Consider the following 18,478-nt stretch of genomic DNA (forward strand, 5'->3'; position numbering starts at 1 on the left):
CCACGGCTCCTGGCCAGGCTGTCTGGGATGGTATGGGATCGGCAACATGAATTACAATGGACAACGACTGCTCGAGCTTTGCATGCTCCACAAACTATGTGTCACCAACACCTACTTCCAGGCCAAAGCTCAGCACAAAGTCTCATGGCGACATCCCCGCTCCAAACACTGGCACCAGCTGGACCTGATCCTCACAAGACGCAGCCACCTGAAAAACGTGCTGATAACTCGGTCCAGGTAACACTGCAAGTGCTGAGGGCAGCAAGAAACAACACACAGAAGGCTGCCAGACCCTGTGCAAATGCCTACTGGTTACAACTATGTGAAAGCATCCAGTTATCATTTGAACAGGCAATGTATGTGGCATGTATGAGGGGTTCAAGAAAGCCATTGGTCCAACCCAGAGCAAGACAGTTCCACTAAAATCCAGGACAGGGGAGATCATCAAAGACAAAAGCCAGCAGATGGAGACATGGGTGGAGCATTACTCCACAACCCTACTCCCGGGAAAACGGCATCTCGGACAACGCGTTAGACACCGTGGAAAGTCTACCGGTCATTGGAGGAGCTGGACACATTGCCGGCTGCTGATGAGCTGAACAGACCCATCGACAGCTTACCCACTGGGAAGGCACCAGGGTTGGATGGCATCCCACCAGAGGTCTTCAACTATGCAAAGGTAGTTCTGCTTAGCCACCTGTTGGAACTACTGTGCCAGTGCTGGGAGGAGGGAACGTTGCAGCAAGACATGAGAGACTGAAACATTGTCACCCTCTATAAGAACAAAGGGGACAGAAGCGACTGTAACAACTACAGAGGAATCTTGCTGCTGAGCATCGTTGGGAAGATCTTCGCCCGCGTGGTCCTGAACAGACTATAGAAAATCACCGAAAGGGTATACCCTGAATCTCAGTGCGGTTTCAGGTCAGAACGCTCCACAATCGACATGATCTTCTCCCTCCGACAGCTACAAGAGAAATGCCGAGAGCAAAGACAATCACTCTGCTTCGCTTTCATTGACCTCACGAAGGCATTCGACCTTGTGAGCAGAGACGGCTTGTTCAAAATCCTCGCCAGGATTGTCTGTCCTCCGAGGGTCCTCAGATAGTCCAATCGTTTCACGCGGATATGAAAGGCGTTGTTCAATTTGACGGCTCTTCTTCAGATGCTTTCAACATCTGCAGCGGTGTGGAGCAGGGCTGTGTGCTTGCCCCCACCCTGTTCGGCATCTTCTTCGCGGTCATGCTGAGTCACGCATTTGGAACATCAACTGATGGCGTCTACCTCCACACCAGATCGGACGGAAGGCTGTTCAGTCTGTCCCGGCTGAGGGCAAAATCCAAGGTTCATGAAGTACTCATTAGAGACATGTTGTCTGCAGACGACGCAGCGTTGGCAGCATACTTGGAAGGGCAACTGCAGCGCCTCATGAACAACCTCTCAAGACCCTGCCAGGAATTCAGCCTGACCATTAGCCTGAAGAAGACCAAAGTGCTGGGTCAAGGCATTGAACACCCCCCTGTCATCACCATCAACATCTATGAGCTGGAGGTAGTTCACGAATACACATACCTTGGTTCTACTATCACAGACAGCCTCTCCCTGGACTCCGAGATCAACAGGCGGATCGGATGAGCAGCCTCCACATTCGCCAGGCTGACTGAGAGAGTCTGGGAGAACAAAAAGCTGACTACGAGCATCAAGATTGCAGTCTACAGGGCGTGCATCCTCAGCACACTGCTTTACGGCAGCGAAGCCTGGAGCCTCTACTCCAGACAAGAGCGGTATCTCAACACTTTCCACCTTCGCAGCCTGAGACACATTCTGGACATCAAGTGGACCGACTGAGTCACCAACACCAAAGTTCTCACTCATGCCCAGGTACCCAGCCTCTTCACTCTACTCCAACAACGCCGCCTCCGCTGGTTGGGTCACGTACATCGTATGCCAGATGGGAGGATCCTGAAAGATGTACTGTACGGGGAATTGGCCATCGGCAAGAGAGCATGAGGACCTCATCTTCGTTTCAAAGGCGTCTGCGAAAGGGACATGAAGTCAATGGACCTGGACATCGAGAGATGGGAAGACATTGCAATCGATCGCTCACGCTGGAGACGGGAACTACACAGAAGGCTGGAGCGAGGAGGGGAGAAACTGAGGCTTGCCGCTGAGGAAAAGCGCGCTCGACGGAAAGACAGCAACATGGCAACACTGGAGGAGAGTGTCTTCAACTGCAGTCGCTGCAACCGAGACTGCCACTCCCATGTGGGCCTGTACAGCCATAACAGACGCTGTGCTATCACCAGCGGATGCCACACATATCTACTGATTATACAATTATGTGTGAGCTCAAACTCCATTCTATGATTTTTTAGACTGAAGTGAAACTTGATGTTCAGCTCCTGCAAAGGCTGATGTTACCATAGAGGTGCCAGCTTCTCAACCCTACCCCTTGCCTGAAGAGTGGTGACCCCCAGGTTAAACTACCGCTAGTCATCTCTCTCTAATGAGAGAATAGCTGAATGAGACTGCGGTGACTTTACTTACTTTGCTCTTCAATTCCTATACAAAGCTGAATATTTCAATTTGCTTCTCACAAAACGCAGCCATTTACATCTTATCCGGTCCTAATTGATATATGGGATCTGAGTGACTGGATCTGGAGAAACACAGAGCAATGATTCACAACAGGTGAACTCCCACTATGACTCCCATCCTAAATATCACATTCTCAAAGACATAATACCTTTGCATGTATGACATGAAATGACATGTTTTTTTTGCTGGCTCAAGACCAGGTTATCACACTGCTGCTTTGAAAGACTGAAAAAGACATCAGAAACTTGCATCCATACAGTTTCTTTCATGACCTTGGTCTGAAGTGCTTTGCTCCCAATGAAATAGTTTGAACGCAGTCACTCATGCCTCCAAAAATGAATCAAAACTAAATTTCAAATGGATCTGAGTGCTTATATTCTCTAGCTGAATTACAATACAAATGATTTGGTGTTTCAGCTAGTTAGCAGGCCTGAATGCCACTGATGGGATTCACGTTGTTTTCGTGAAGATAAGTGTAATTCCAGACATCAGGATGAGAGCATCAGGAGAGGGAATTGCCTTGTTTAGGGAGAGTTTATCCCTATGATTGTCACAGACTAACTATTACATTACAAAGGATTTATAGAAAATCCCACCTTGCTGAGCATTAAAACAACTTCCAGATGTGGATTCAATTTGAATACTTTGTCAGTGTTTATAATAGAAGACTAGGCATTCTGAAGAAGTTTTGGGTTAATCATGCGGCTGGTTTTGGATGTTGTCACAGTGCTGTGTTTGAAGCGATCTTGATTAAGCTCAGGTTGATTCCTGGGATAGAGGGATTTTTTAGATTAGATTAGATTCCCTACAGTGTGGAAACAGGCCCTTCGGCCCAACAAGTCCACACTGCCCCTTGGAGCATCCCATCCCCCTATAACCTTCAGACCCCGAACACTACGAGCAATTTAGCATGCACATCTTTAGACTGTGGGAGGAAACCAGAGCACCCAGAGGAAACCCACACAAACACAGGGAGAATGTGCAAAGTCCGCATAGACAGTTACCTGAGGCTGGACTCGAAACTGGGTCCCTGGCGCTGTGAGGCTGCAGTGCTAACCACTGAGCCACCGAGCCGCCCCTTTTTTTTAAATTTTCCAAAGAAAATGAGAATAAATTCCAGAAGCATAAGCCTTGACTGGGTTATTAAGAAGTTTTCGAACGTAATAAGGAGAACAGCAATAAGAGCTGAGAAGTGTGAATACTTGAGCTCTACTGCGATCTGGTACACCAGCGAGATGCACAGTGCATCAGCCAGAGCTGGGAGAAACCTCAGGTTCCAAATTGGGACATTCCCCGTGTATTCTGCACCTATTCTGTTCCAAGCGAAGTTCCCATCAAAGCCACCAAAATATGACTACAGCTCTGGGGTACGACAGTCCCCACAATCTACTTCCAATTCCCAACGCAGTAAGAATGGTTAAAACCACATCAATGTGCACAGTGACAATAATTGGCAATTTCAGCAATCCCAGCATTTTGCCAATTGGTGGAGCCCAGCTCCGGTGAGCGGCCGCACACCCTCGGCTCCAGCCAGCGGAAGGGGGCGTCTTATTTGTCTTATTGAGTGAAGAAGATGGTAAAACATAGAAGCAGAAGTAGGCCATCTAGCCCCGTGAGCCTGATCTACCATTGAAAAAGTTCATGGCTGGCCTGATAATCCTCAATTCCATTTTTGTGCTTTCTCCCCATAGTCCTTGATTCCCTTGCCAGTTAGAAAGCTGTCTATCTCAGTCTTGAATGTATTTAATGACCTAGCCTGGACAGCCCTAGTGGATAAACAATTCCACTAATTTGTTATCCTCTGGGAGAAATTCCCCTCATCTCTGTCCTAACTAGGCGACCCCTTAGTCTGAGTTTATGCCCTCCTGTCCTCGACTCTCCCACAAATGGGAAACAATCTATCAGCATCTGTTAAGTGCACTAAGAATCTTGTACGTGTCAAGAAGGTAGGCTCTTATTCTTCTGAGTACAGAACTAGCCTGCCCCATCTCTCCTTTTATCAGAATCCCTCCATACCCATAATGAACCTAAGTGCCTCCAATGCCAGTATTAGGGGCCCAAAACTTTTCACAGTTTCAAGTTGTAATATGACTAGTGCCTTGTTTATTTTTAGCAAGACCTCCTTATTTTTATACTCCATTCCCTTTGAAGTAAAGGCAAACACTCCATTTGCCAATTCTATGACTTGCTGAACTTGAATGCTAACTTTTTATGATTTTTGCAAGAGACCCCAGGTTTTGTGACATACTGCAGTCTTTCTCCACTTAAGTAATATTTTCTTCCTGCCAAAATGACATTTTCCTGCATTGTATTCCATTGTAAACTTGTTGCTTACTCATTTAATCCATCTATGTCTCTCAGCTGACTCTTTGTGTCTTCCTCCCTACTTGTTTTCCCATCTATTTTTGTGTATTCTGTAAACTTGGCTGTAGGACATTCACTTTCCTCATCCGAGTCATTAATATATAGAGTGAATAATTGAGGCCCCAACATTGATCCCTCTGGCATTCCACTAGTTACAGATCACTGTCTTGGAAATGCTCCCCTAATCCCAACTCTTTGTCTTATATTAGGTAGCCAGATGTAATTTGGCCCCATAATCATTGGAAATTATAAGAATGAGAGGTGACTAAGGGGATTTGACAGAGTGAATGCTGGCAGGATGGTTCCCTGTTAGAGGAGCCTAGAGTTGGGGTCATGGTTTAAAAATATGTGTTCCCCCATGAGATGGAACTGAGGTGGAATTTCTTCTCCTTGATGGTCACTAACATTTAGAATTCATGACAGCAGCAGACAATAGAGTTTGGGTGACTGGATATGTTCATGCCTGAGCTGGTGAGATTTTTGATCTCCAAGAGACTCAAAAGAAAAGAGGGTGAGAGTTGTGGAAGTGGAAAAGTGACAAAAGAGGCTGAAGTGGCCACCTTGCACACTCCTGCTAATACTTCCTCTAATATTAGCAAAAGCCCTCTGTACGATTTGGGTGGAAAACACTGAGGAAAATGATGGTGGAGCAGGAAAAGGGCAGTTGGTCCTTCACTTTAACTCCTTTCCTACACATTTGCAACAGACAGAGGAAGTTAAAATCTTTTAGAACTTTTTAACCTCAAACCACATACCACAATTCAAAAAAAAGTATAACAAGGCTGGGGCTATTGGCCGACATGAGGGTTGTGTAAATTACTGACGGTAATGTGATGATATACTTGCCAACAATGATCATCCCCAGTTCCTCATTGAAACTAATTGTTATCCTTGCAGCTGCTGCAGCAGAAGTGGCACAAAATGTGACTCATCTGATGAAATACTGGAAGAACACAGAATGTGCCTATACTTGCCGTTCAGTGTCAGGAAGAACCTCAAACGTGGAGATCCCAAAGCTGACAGTTCATACTGGGCATTTTCCATATGTGGTGCATGTTTAATATTCCTGGCTTTTCCTTGGGTTCAAAAGCTCAAACTGCATCCCATCGGTTGGGGTCCACTCCACTTCGGACTGACCCTTCCAGTATAATACTGAGATAAGGAGAAATTTCTTCTCCCAGAGATTTGTGATTCTTTGGGACTCATTGCCACGCAGACCTGTTTGGGAAAATGTCCTTGTGTATATTTAAGGCTGAGATAGATAGAGTGTTGATGAATCAGGGTTGGCACGGTGGCTCAGTGGTTAGCACTGCTGCCTCACAGCAGCAGGGACCGAGGTTCGATTCCACTGTAGGGCAACTATCTTTGTGGAGTTTGCATGTTCTCCCTGTGTCTGCGTGGGCTTCCTGTGGGTGTTATGGTTTCTTCCCACAGTCTGCAGGTTACGTGGATTGTGCTGTGCTAAATTGCCCATAGTGTGCACACTAGATGGATTATTTATGGTAAATGCAGAGTTATATGGACAACATAGGGGGAAGGCATCTGGTTGGGATGCTCTTCAGAGAGTTAGTGTGACCCGAATAACTTGATTCCACACGATAGGAATTCTATGAATTGAGGAACCAAAGATTATGGGAAAAGGCTGGGAGAGTGGACTCGGAGAGTGTCAAATCAGCCGTGATCCTATTGATCGGTAGAGTAGACTTGAGTGGCCTATTCCTGTTCCTATTTCCTATGGTCTTGTAGCCTAATGAAAAGTTTTGACATTGTTCTATGCTCAACAGTGTTTGATTGTACTCATGTGTGATTATTTGGAATTCCAAAGCAATCGTTCAGTCTTTGCTTGGCGGCTACTGGTGTTCGATTGATGTTAATGACACTGAAATGAGCACTCAAACTATATCAGCTGTAAACATTTCTTGGCCTTTTCTGCAGTACTCAAATGAAATCATTGGAAGTCAACTAATATAGAATATTGTTGAAACAATAAAAACACCAAACCCTTGAGTAGGCTGATTATAAGGGGTCCCAAACGCTTTTCTAATTTTCTAATTTTTCTACATGCAGTGGTATGAACTGTGTGAGTGATTAATATAGATAAATCATTACCATGATCACTATGCTTTTATTTATAGCAGCTCTTTTCATTCTTACCATTTCTATAATTAGCTATAATAGTGTAATGTAATATTCTTATTATGTTTTGTATTTTTATAGTCCTCCCATTCTGCTCCCAATCTCCCATATCATTACTCTCTTCCCCCTCTGTCTCTCCTACTCACTTCTGCCTTAGCTCCTAATCCCCTTTGTTTAAATTCATTCATGAAACATGGGCGTCACTGATATCACTGAGACATGAGCCAATTTTTATTACTGTACCTAGTTATCTATGAAAAGGTGGTGGTGAGCTACCCTCTTGAACCACTGCAGTTCACAAACTTTAATTAATTTAGGGAGGGAATTCCAGGAATTTGACCCCAACACTGAAGGAATGGCAGTATATTTTCAAGTCATGGTGAGTCAGGATCTCTTCCTACCATCCTCCCATCTCCCATCTTTCGCTCTCACCCTCTCTCTCAACCAGAATTTCCCACTCTCTCTCTCCCTCTCTACTCCTCCATCTCTTTCCCTTCCCACTCCATTCCTCCTCTACCTGTCTCCCTCTTGTCCACAGCCTCAATTCTCTGGCTCCTCTATCTCTCTCTCTCACTCTTTCTGAGCTCCCTCCATCCATTCTTCCCACACTCCCATACTCATTCACCCTCTTCTCACCCATCCCACCTTTCCCCTTTCTCCTCACTCTCACTCCCATTGCCTACAATCCCAGTCACGATTCAGGTGAAACTCCAGCTGAAACAACAGGTTATAGCTGAAAGTGTGTTCTGAACTAGTCTGTGGATGATGAAGAGAGGAGGAAGCAGGATAAGTGGATTTGGGAAGTGCACAGGGCCATGTGGAGGAGGTTTTGGTAAGAGTTTGCAGCTGAGGCCTGAGTGAAGGGGAGCCTAGAATGCGCTGGGGCCTTGGGAGGGTGGAGGTTAGTGTGGAAATTGGAATAAGAACGAGGAGATATGTAAGGGGTGAGGAGGTGGGAAATGAATAGAGAGCGAATCCTAAGGCTTGGGGAGATTGTATATAATCCCAAGATACTGGGAAAGAGAAATGATTTTCTCCTAAGATTTGGGAGGTGGGATATAACACTTCAAAAGGGGATGGGGCTGTTGTTTCGTCATCATATGATGGAAGAGGGATTGGGGCTTTGGTCCTGAAATGGGACAGAAAGGAAAGTGTGCAGGGCCAAGATGGAGTAGAGGGTAGGAGCTAGAAAGGGAAGAGTTAGGGTGTTTAGGATACAGTGCAATATTGTAATGATGTGCCTCCCTGCTTGCCATAGTCATGTGACCTTCCACGAAGCACTGAGTGGGAGCATCCATCTTGCAGCCAGTTTCAGTAAAATGAGAGTAAGGCCAGATTATTCAATTGAGAGCTCATAAGATACTGTCAAAAATGGTGCTGAGAATAAGTGTTGAAGAGCTGTGAAAAAAGCACAGCTACTGTCTGATACCAGGATGTTCAGAGCTGTGAATGCCACTGCAAGCAACCAAAAGAACTGACAAAAAGAAACACTGAAACAAGACTGAGACACAATGGCTGCAATTTTTCTTCTCCCAGTGCAAATCTAATGACAGTGGTGTGAAGCAGAATTGCCAGCTTTCCCTGGTGCAACAGCAATATATGAAACTGCGATCGATCTGTTCAACAAGCCAGAGCAGTTATCTGCACGCACAGTTTAATCCCAGTTGGGGTGTGGCTTTATGGTCTAATGCTGTACTTGAGGAAAGCGAAACTCTTGGTTGAGGAATGTGGTTTGTTGGAACACTGGAGGATGGGGTGTAATTAAGGGTAGTCCTCAGGCATACATTATACTAGAGAGCTTTTATTTCAAAATGTTTTATTCACAATTCATTTTTACCTTTATTCTCATCTTTCCCCTTCCCTCAAACCTTGCAAGGATATCTGGTTCCCTCTCGCAGTAAGGAGATCGGACAAGCCTATGCTCTGGGTTACAGTGATGCCTGGCAGCAGCCTGTAGGTTTCTCATGGTTGAAGATTGTGAGTAGCGGGTGCCCAGGTGATGCCAATTGTCCTGTGTCACTTTACCAGCCTCTCCCCATCATCCACCTTCCCTCCGCCTCCCCACCTCTGGCATAACTTCAAGATCTCAGCAGCTCAGAACAATAATCAAATAGATGACGTCTGTCAGGAAGGGAGCAAACAGTGTTTAGAACCAGTGACTCTAAAGGAGAGCTGACATATTTCTAAATCAGTGTAATGCGTGGCTGGGCGAGAAATTTGCTGGTCGTGGTGTCCGATGCGCAGGGTGTCCTTGTCTATTAGGCAGGGAAGGTCACAGCTTTAGAAGGTCCCGTTGAAGAAGCCATGCTTAGCTGAATAGTTGTGAGTGTTCGTAGTTCATTATATTCTAATTGTACTCTTACTTAAGCCAGTGTTGTGCATTTACATTGTTAACTACATTGTTAATCATTTGGTTATCATCTTCTCAAACCTAGCACCCCTGGCAAAATATTTCTTCCCCAGAGTTGCTCATTCTTGGCAGAATGCTCACAGAGGTGACCCTGGTAGAATGGGTACAGAGATGGTCCTGACAGAGCACACACAGAGGCATTGGAAATTGAGCAGAAGGAAGGGTGGTATTGCCATCCGAAATGGAAGGAGTGAAGAAAGTCCTCAGGAAATGTTGTGAAAATATAAAGTGCGTATTTTTGTTTGTTTATTTCAGAACTTGTAGGAAGCTGCATTTGAGGCCTATATACCTGCATGCACAGATTTAATTAGAATACTCACTATTATTTCCACAACTTAACACTTGAATCCCAGCTCATGATTGTCCATGGCCACAATTGTGGGACACATTTGATTTTTGGAATACCAAAATGGATGATTGTGGTTATGTTCCATGGACCTAAGTTCTTTTGATGGGGCTTGAGGAGATCAGGCAGGATAATGGAGTTAAAGCCTCAGTCAGATCAGTTGTGATCTTACTGAATGATGGAGTAGGCTTGAGGGACCAAATCATTAACTCCTACTTCTATTAGTGATGTTCTTATGAAATTTTGACATCAGAATAACCATGTTTTAGAGAGAATTTAGGAGTGTAAATGGTTATCATTACAAGGCGCATCGGTTATGTTATAGAACAAGCAATATAGATGCTTCTGAAGGCATGGCTTCCTATCCCACCATGACATCTGAATTCAGTCAATCAATAATTCTAGAATAAAATGCTCTTCTTATTGACATGAAATTGCCAGATTGTTTTAAAAACCCATCTGATATCGCCTTTCAGTGGAAGAAATTACCAAACCTTATCTGGCAACCAATCTAGGTATTTTACCTTCAGGGGAATGCTCTTATGTACAATGGGAAGTAACAAAATACACCAATTTTTCATTGTATGTCTACCTCCGTTTCAACACTTCATTCTGGAAATTAGGGTGCTGGTCTGTTTATGGAGACTGGTATGATTGTTGCTTAGTGAATGGATTTTTGAGGTTATTTTAAACTAGGAAAAGAATTTAAATGCTGACATCTTGAAACGTAACAGACCTATAACCCTATGAAGAAAAATGTGTCTTTCTTTGTAAGCATGAAACACGTGTCAACAAAATATTTTTTGAAAGGATTAATTCAAATCGTAGTAGAGGAGCAACCTGGGTTTTATTTCATCACAATTTTTCTATCATTTATTTAATAAATAAAGTTTATTTTTATTTTGCTCTCTTTTGTTAGCATATTATCTGTCACTTACCCTGGCTTCTTTTTACTTTTTCTCACATCATTGACTTTGCCTTTCTTAATTATTTGACCATTGTGTTCTCATTCTATTTCCATTACCATGTTTTAAATTTCCGTTTTACTTTCTAACTTTCTCTGATGCCTCCCTCCTGGAGTTTAATGAGGCTGGGCCTGAAAATGCGTATTTTTGCCCAGACCTCAGTGAAATGGTAAGAGAAAGAATATTCACAAGATAAAAATAAGTTATTGCAAATGCTGGAAACCTGAAATAAAAACCAAAAATATTGGTTCGCAAGATAATTTGATGGTGCCAAGTATATCTCACAAGGACAAGTGGTATGTTCACTCATGTCAATGTGCTCGTTCATGCTTAGTAATACTCTATATACATGCTTTGATTGTAAAGTTCTCATCAATGTGTTTTCAAGTCCCTCCTTAACCTCGCGTCTCCCCAAGCGTGGAAACTTCTCCAGTCTGAAATCCCTCTGAAATCTTCATGACCCTCCAATTCTGACCTCTTGCTCAGCCCCAATTTTATTCACACCACTTTTAAAGAGTTAGATGATTGACTCTGTTATGTATCAATATCTCAGTTGTCTTCTTATGTTGACTGTGTCTTTTTCAGCTTGTACTTCAAGCAGTTTGAGATACTGACGTTATTCAGTAGAACCACAAAGTTTTGAAGATTGATAAACAGTGTAATACACTGGAACAAATTGCAGAAGTAGGTAGATAAGTGAATAGAATGGACAGGCAGATAGCATAAATGTATGATTTCCTGCATGTGCATAATGTAACAATGAACAAGCCATGAACTGTGTCAAGAAGCAAGGATACCAAATGATTCAAGTGAATAATGTTCTTACAAAATGTAAGTAAATTTGTGATGTGGACGTGCAGGTGTTGGACTGGGGTGGAAAAGGTCAGAAGCCACACAAAACCTGATTATAATCCAACAGGTTTATTAGAAATCACAAGCTTTTGGTGTGATCTGAAACCTTGTGATTTCAAATAAACCTGTTGGACTATAAAATGGTATCATGGGACTTCTGACCTAAGTGAGGTTGACAAAAGCATTAAAAGAGGGAGAAAAAAACCTTTTTGAAACTTTTAGAGAGGAAACTAAAAGTCCCAGAGCACAGAGGTAACAATATATTTGTCAAAAAAAGGCCGGCAGATGATGGAAATCAGAAACACAAACAGAAATTGCTAGGAAAACTCAGCAGCTCTGGCAGCATCTGTGCAGAGAAAGGAAAGGTAACAAATCAGATCCAGTGGCCCTTCTTCGGAAATCATTTTAACTAGGAAATGTATGGTATATGGACTGAAGATGGGAAGGAGGGAAAGGAGGAAGGAATAAACAACAGGTGGGGATGGAGACCACAGAGAGAGAGAGGAATAATGTGTTGACAAAAGAATGTGTAACGGTCAGGCTGGGAGAATCATTAGTTTTTAAATAAAGACCATTAGTAGCTGCCAATGGATTATTGGTAATAGCGTGAACAAAAACAAAGTTGATGGAAAAGCTCAGTAGGTCTGGCAGCATCTGTAAAGGAAAAAATAGAGTTAACGTTTCGGGTCAGCAGTTCTGAGGAAGGGTCACCGGACACAAAATGTTAACTCTGTTTTTTTGAGACCTGCTGAGCTTTTCCAGCAGCATTGTTTTTGTTCCTGATTTACAGCATCTGGAGTTCTTTCAGTTTTTATTTAGTTAGTGATGGCAGCCCACGTGATGACAAGTCCTGGTGTGTAGGGGTTGGGATAGGGACATGCAAGAAGGTGCTCAGGCCATAAAAGTATTGAACTCGATATCGAATCCTGAAGGCTGCAGGCTCCCCAAGTGAAAAATTAGATGATATGCTACCAGCTTGTGCTTAGCTTCGCTGGAGTATTGCAGCAAACCTGAGACAGACATGTTGACCAGAGAACACAGTAGTGTTTTGAAATGGCAAGGCAACCAGAAACTCAGGGTAATTTTTGTGGGCAGAATGTAGGTGTTCTGCAAAGCAGTCGCCCAGTCTGCATTTTGTCTCGCCAGTGCAGTGCACAGCCGCAAATACGGTAGACTAATTTGTGCGATATGCAGGAAAATCACCGCCTCAGTTGGAAGTTGTGTCTGAGACCTTGTGTAGTGAGGAGAGAGGAAACAAATGGTCAGGTTTACATCTTCTGTAATTGCTCACTGAAGGTGCCGAGAAGGCATTAGGAGTGGCAAGGAATGGACCAGGGTTTCCTGGAGGGAATGGCCCATGCAGAAAACTGAAAAGGGAAAGAAGGGAATATGTGTCTGGTGGTAGCATCCCACTGGAGTTGGCAGAAATGGTGGCTAAGATCCTTTGGATGTGAATGCTTGGAGATAGGGTGTGATAAGTGAGGATCAAAGTGACCCTATCACTGTTGTGAGAGGGTGGAAAAGGGGTGAGGGCCGAAACATAGGAGATTAGTCAGACGAAGCTGAGGGCTATGTCAACCACGATAGTGGGAAATCCTTGGCTGACGAAGAAGATGGATTTTTCAGAAACACCCTTATCAAAGTTAGCTTAATCAGAGCAGATGTGTTGGAGATGGAGAAATCAGGAAAATGGAATAGAGCCTTTACAGGAGTCAGGATGCGAGGATGTATAGTCCAGTAACTGTGGGAGTTGGTGGATTTGTAGTGGATATTGGTGGCCAACCTACCCCAGAAGTGGAAACAGATGCCGAGGAAGGAAAGGAAGGAGTCAGAGACAAATCAGGTGAACATAGAACATACAACATAGAACATGACAGCACAGTACAGGCCCTTCAGCCCTCGATGTTGTGCCGACCTGTCATACCGATCTCAAGCTCATCTAACCTACACTATTCCATGTACGTCCATATGCTTGTCCAATGACGACTTAAATGTACCTAACATTGGCGAATCTACTACCGTTGCAGGCAAAGCGTTCCATTCCCTTACTAGTCTCTGAGTAAAGAAACTACCTCTGACATCTGTCCTATATATTTCACCCCTCAATTTAAAGCTATGCCCCCTCATGCTCACCGTCACCATCCTAGGAAAAAGGCTCTCCCTATCCACCCTATCTAACACTCTGATTATTTTATATGTTTCAATTAAGTCACCTCTCAACCTTCTTCTCTCTAACGAAAACAGCCTCAAGTCCCTCAGCCTTTCCTCGTAAGACCTTCCCTCCATACCAGGCAACATCCTAGTAAATCTCCTCTGCACCCTTTCCAAAGCTTCCACATCCTTCTTATAATGCAGTGACCAGAACTGTTCACGATACTCCAAGTGCGGCCACACCAGAGTTTTGTACAGCTTCACCATAACCTCTTGGTTCCGGAACTCGATCCCTCTATTAATAAAAGCTAAAACACTGTATGCCTTCTTAAGAGCCCTGTCAACCTGGGTGGCAACTTTCAAGGATCTGTGTACATAGACACCGAGATCTCTCTGCTCATCTACACTACTAAGAATCTTACCATTAGCCCTGTACTTTGCCTTCCGGTTACTCCTACCAAAGTGCATCACCTCACACTTGTCCGCATTAAACTCCATTTGCCACCTCTCAGCCCAGCTCTGCAGCTTATCTATGTCTCCCTGCAACCTACAGCATCCTTCGTCACTATCCACAACTCCACCGACCTTAGTGTCGTCTGCAAATTTACTAACCCATCCTTCTACACCCTCATCCAGGTCATTTATAAAAATGACAAACAGCAGCGGACCCAACACCGACCCTTGCGGTACACCACTAGTAACTGGTCTCCAGGATGAACATTTCCCATCAACTACCACCCTCTGTCTTCTTTCAGCAAGCCAATTTCCGATCCAAACTGCTATATCTCCCTCAATTCCATTCCTCCGCATTTTGTACAATAGCCTACTGTGGGGAAACTTATCGAACGCCTTGCTGAAATCCATATACACCACATCAACTGGTTTACTCTCATCTACCTGTTTGGTCACCTTCTCAAAGAACTCAATAAGGTTTGTGAGGCACGACCTTCCCTTCACAAAACCATGCTGACTATCCCTAATCAATTTATTCTTTTCTAGATGATTATAAATCCTATCCCTTATAACCTTTTCCAACACTTTACCAACAACTGAGGTAAGGCTCACTGGTCTATAATTACCAGGGTAGCCTCTACTCCCCTTCTTGAACAGGGGAACCACATTTGCTATCCTCCAGTCATCTGGCACTATTCCTCTAGACAATGATGAGTTAAAGATCAATGCCAAAGGCTCGGCAATCTCCTCCCTGGCTTCCCAGAGGATCCTAGGATAAATCCCATCCCTCCCAGGGGACTTATCTATCTTCACCTTCTGACGGATTTCTAATACCTCTTCCTTGTGAACCTCAATCCCACCTAGTCTAGTAGCCTGTATCTCAGTATTGTCCTCGACAACATTGTCATTTTCTAGAGTGAATACTGTTGAAAAATATTCATTTAGCGCTTCCCCTATCTCATCTGACTCCACACACAACTTACCACTACTATCCTTGATTGAGCCTAATCTTACTTTCGTCATTCTTTTATTCCTTAAATACCTATAGAAAGCCTTAAGGTTTACCCTGATCCTATCCGCCAACAACTTCTCATGTCTCCTCCTGGCTCTTCTGAGCTCTCTCTTTAGGTCTTTCCTGGCTACCGCGTAGCCTTCAAGTGCCCTAACTGAGCCTTCACATCTCATCCTAACATAAGCTTTCTTCTTCCTCTTGACCAGAGATTCCACCTCCTTCGTAAACCATGGCTCCCGCACTCTACAGCTTCCTCCCTGCCTGAGAGATACATATTTATCTAGGACACACAGGAGCTTTTCCTTGAATAAGCTCCACATTTTTAATGTGCCCATCCCCTGAAGTTCCCTTCCCCATCCTATGCTCCCTAAATCTTGCCTAATCTCATCGTAATTGCCTTTCCCCCAGCTATAACTCTTGCCCAGTGGTATACACCTATCCCTTTCCATCACTAAAGTAAACATAACAAAATTGTGATCGCTATCACCAAAGTGCTCACCTACTTCCAAATCTAACACCTGGCCGGGCTCATTACCCAGTACCAAATCTAATGTGGCTTCGGCCCTTGTTGGCCTATCTACATACTGTGTCAGGAAGCCCTCCTGCACACTCTGGACAAAAACTGACCCATCTATAGTACTCGAACTATAGTGTTCCCAGTCAATATTTGGAAAGTTGAAGTCCCCCATGACAACTACCCTGTCTCTCTCACTCCTATCGAGAATCATCTTTGCTATCCTTTCCTCTACATCGCTGGAACTATTCGGAGGCCTATAGAAAACTCCCAACAGGGTGACCTCTCCTTTCCTGTTTCTAACCTCAGCCCATACTACCTCAGTTGACGAGTCCCCAAACATCCTTTCTGCAACTGTAATACTGTCCTTGACCAACAATGCCACACCTCCGCCCCTTTTACCATCTTCTCTGTTCTTACTGAAACATCTAAATTCCGGAACTTGCAACAACCATTCCTGTCCCTGCTCTATCCATGTTTCCGAAATGGCCACAACATCGAAGTCCCAGGTACTAACCCATGCTGCAAGTTCACCCACCTTATTCCGGACGCTCCTGGCATTGAAGTAGTTACACTTCAATCCAACTTCTTGCTTGCTGGTGTCATCTTGCTTCCCTGAAACTTTATTTCGGACCACCCTACTCTCAACCTTTTCTATAGTCAAACTACAATTTTGGTGCCCACCCCCCTGCTGAATTAGTTTAAACCCACCCGAATAGCCTTAGCAAACTTCCCCCCCCAGGATATCGGTACCCCTCTGGTTCAGGTGAAGACCATCTTGCTTGTAGAGGTCCCACCTACCCCAGAAAGAGCCCCAATTATCCAAGAATCCAAAACCCTCCCTCCTGCACAATCCCTGTAGCCACGTGTTCAACTCCTCTCTCTCCCTATTCCTCGCCTCACTAGCACATTGCACGGGCAACAAACCAGAGACAACAACGCTGTTCATCCTAGCTCTCAGCTTCCATCCTAGCTCCCTGAATTTCTGCCTTAAATCCCCGTCTCTCTTCCTACCTATGTCGTTGGTGCCAATGTGGACCACAACTTGGGGCTGCTCCCCCTCCCCCTTAAGGATCCCAAAAACACGATCAGAGACATCCCTGGCACCTGGGAGGCAACACACCAACCGTGAGTCTCTCTTGTCCCCACAGAACCTCCTATCTGTCCCCCTAACTATGGAGTCCCCAATGACTACTGCTCTGCTCCTCTTCCCCCTTCCCTTCTGAGCAGCAGGGACAGGCTCTGTGTCACAGACCTGCGCCCCACTGCTTTCCCCTGGTAAGTCCCCCCCCCCCAACAGTATCCAAAACGGTATACTTATTGTTGAGGGGAATGGCCACAGGGGATCCCTGCACTGCCTGCCGGTTCCCTTTCTGGCCCCTGACCGTAAACCATCTGTCTTTTTCTTGTACCTGAGGAGTGACTACCTCCCTGTAACTCCTCTCAATAACCCCCTCTGCATCCCGAATGATCCGAAGTTCATCCTGCTCCAGCTCCAGTTCCCTAACGTGGTTTCCAAGGAGCTTCAGTTGGGTGCACTTCCCGCAGATGTAGTCAGCCCGGACACTATTGGTGACCCTTACCTCCCACATTCTGCAGGAGGAACATTCAACTGCCCTGACCTCTGTTCCCATTATTCTAAATTCCCAAGACTTAAAAAATAAAGAATAAAAAATAAACTTGTTATCTTACCAATCAGGCACACAGAACCTTTAGTTTTGGTTAGAGGAGGAGGATGGGTGGGAGACACTACCTGGGTAGTGTTTCGGGTAACGCAACCACACAAATATATTACCTCACTCGCTCACCAGTCCCGTGTCGGCTCCTGCTTGGCGTACCTCCGCCTATTCACGAGGTAAGCTTTTTAAAGATTCAAAAACCGTGACTCACTGGCTTCCCGACAGGCTCCTGCTCCAAGCTCCCGCTCGCGCTGCTGCTGCTGCAACCAGAAAAGGCCAGTAAAGGTGAGAGTAGGGTGGAAACTGGGCATGCAAGTGTGAAATTTTTCCTATTCTGGATGAGAAAAAAAGAGGCAGCACTGATGATGTCATCAATGTAATAGAGAAAGAGTTGAGGGACGGAGCCAGAGTCAGATTGGAACAAGGAATGTTCCATGTACTCTTGAAGAGAAAGAAGTAACTGGGACCCATGTGGATGCCCATGGTCACATCTTTGATTTCAAGAAAATATGAAGAGTTAAAAAAGAAGTTGTTCAAAGTGAGTACGAGCTTGGCCAGGTGGAGGAGGTGGTGGTGGATGAGGACAGCTGAGGTCCTCATTGGCTGTTAAGTGGCTTAGACATTTTCCAGTTGTGAAAGATGATAAATAAATTTTCTGAAGAAGGGTCTAGGCCCGAAACATCAGCCTTCCTGCTCCTCTGATGCTGCTTGGCCTGCTATGTTCATCCAGCTCTACACCTTGTTATTTCAGATTCTCCAGCATCTGCAGTTCCTACTGTCTCTGAAATAAATGCCACTCTTTCTTTTCTTTCATTGATATGATTTTGCATAGCTTTTGTAGCATAGACTGACTGGTCAAATGACTTTTTCTATGTTATGAACCTGTATTGTTTCACAGATATTATCAAAACAACCAGTGAATAATATAATTTTGAATAGCACACTACTACTGTCAAAACAGATCCTTGCTTCCATTGTTCTAGAAATGCGCAGTGGTG

Source organism: Stegostoma tigrinum, chromosome 6 (genome assembly GCF_030684315.1).
Source record: "Stegostoma tigrinum isolate sSteTig4 chromosome 6, sSteTig4.hap1, whole genome shotgun sequence".
NCBI lineage: Eukaryota > Metazoa > Chordata > Chondrichthyes > Orectolobiformes > Stegostomatidae > Stegostoma > Stegostoma tigrinum.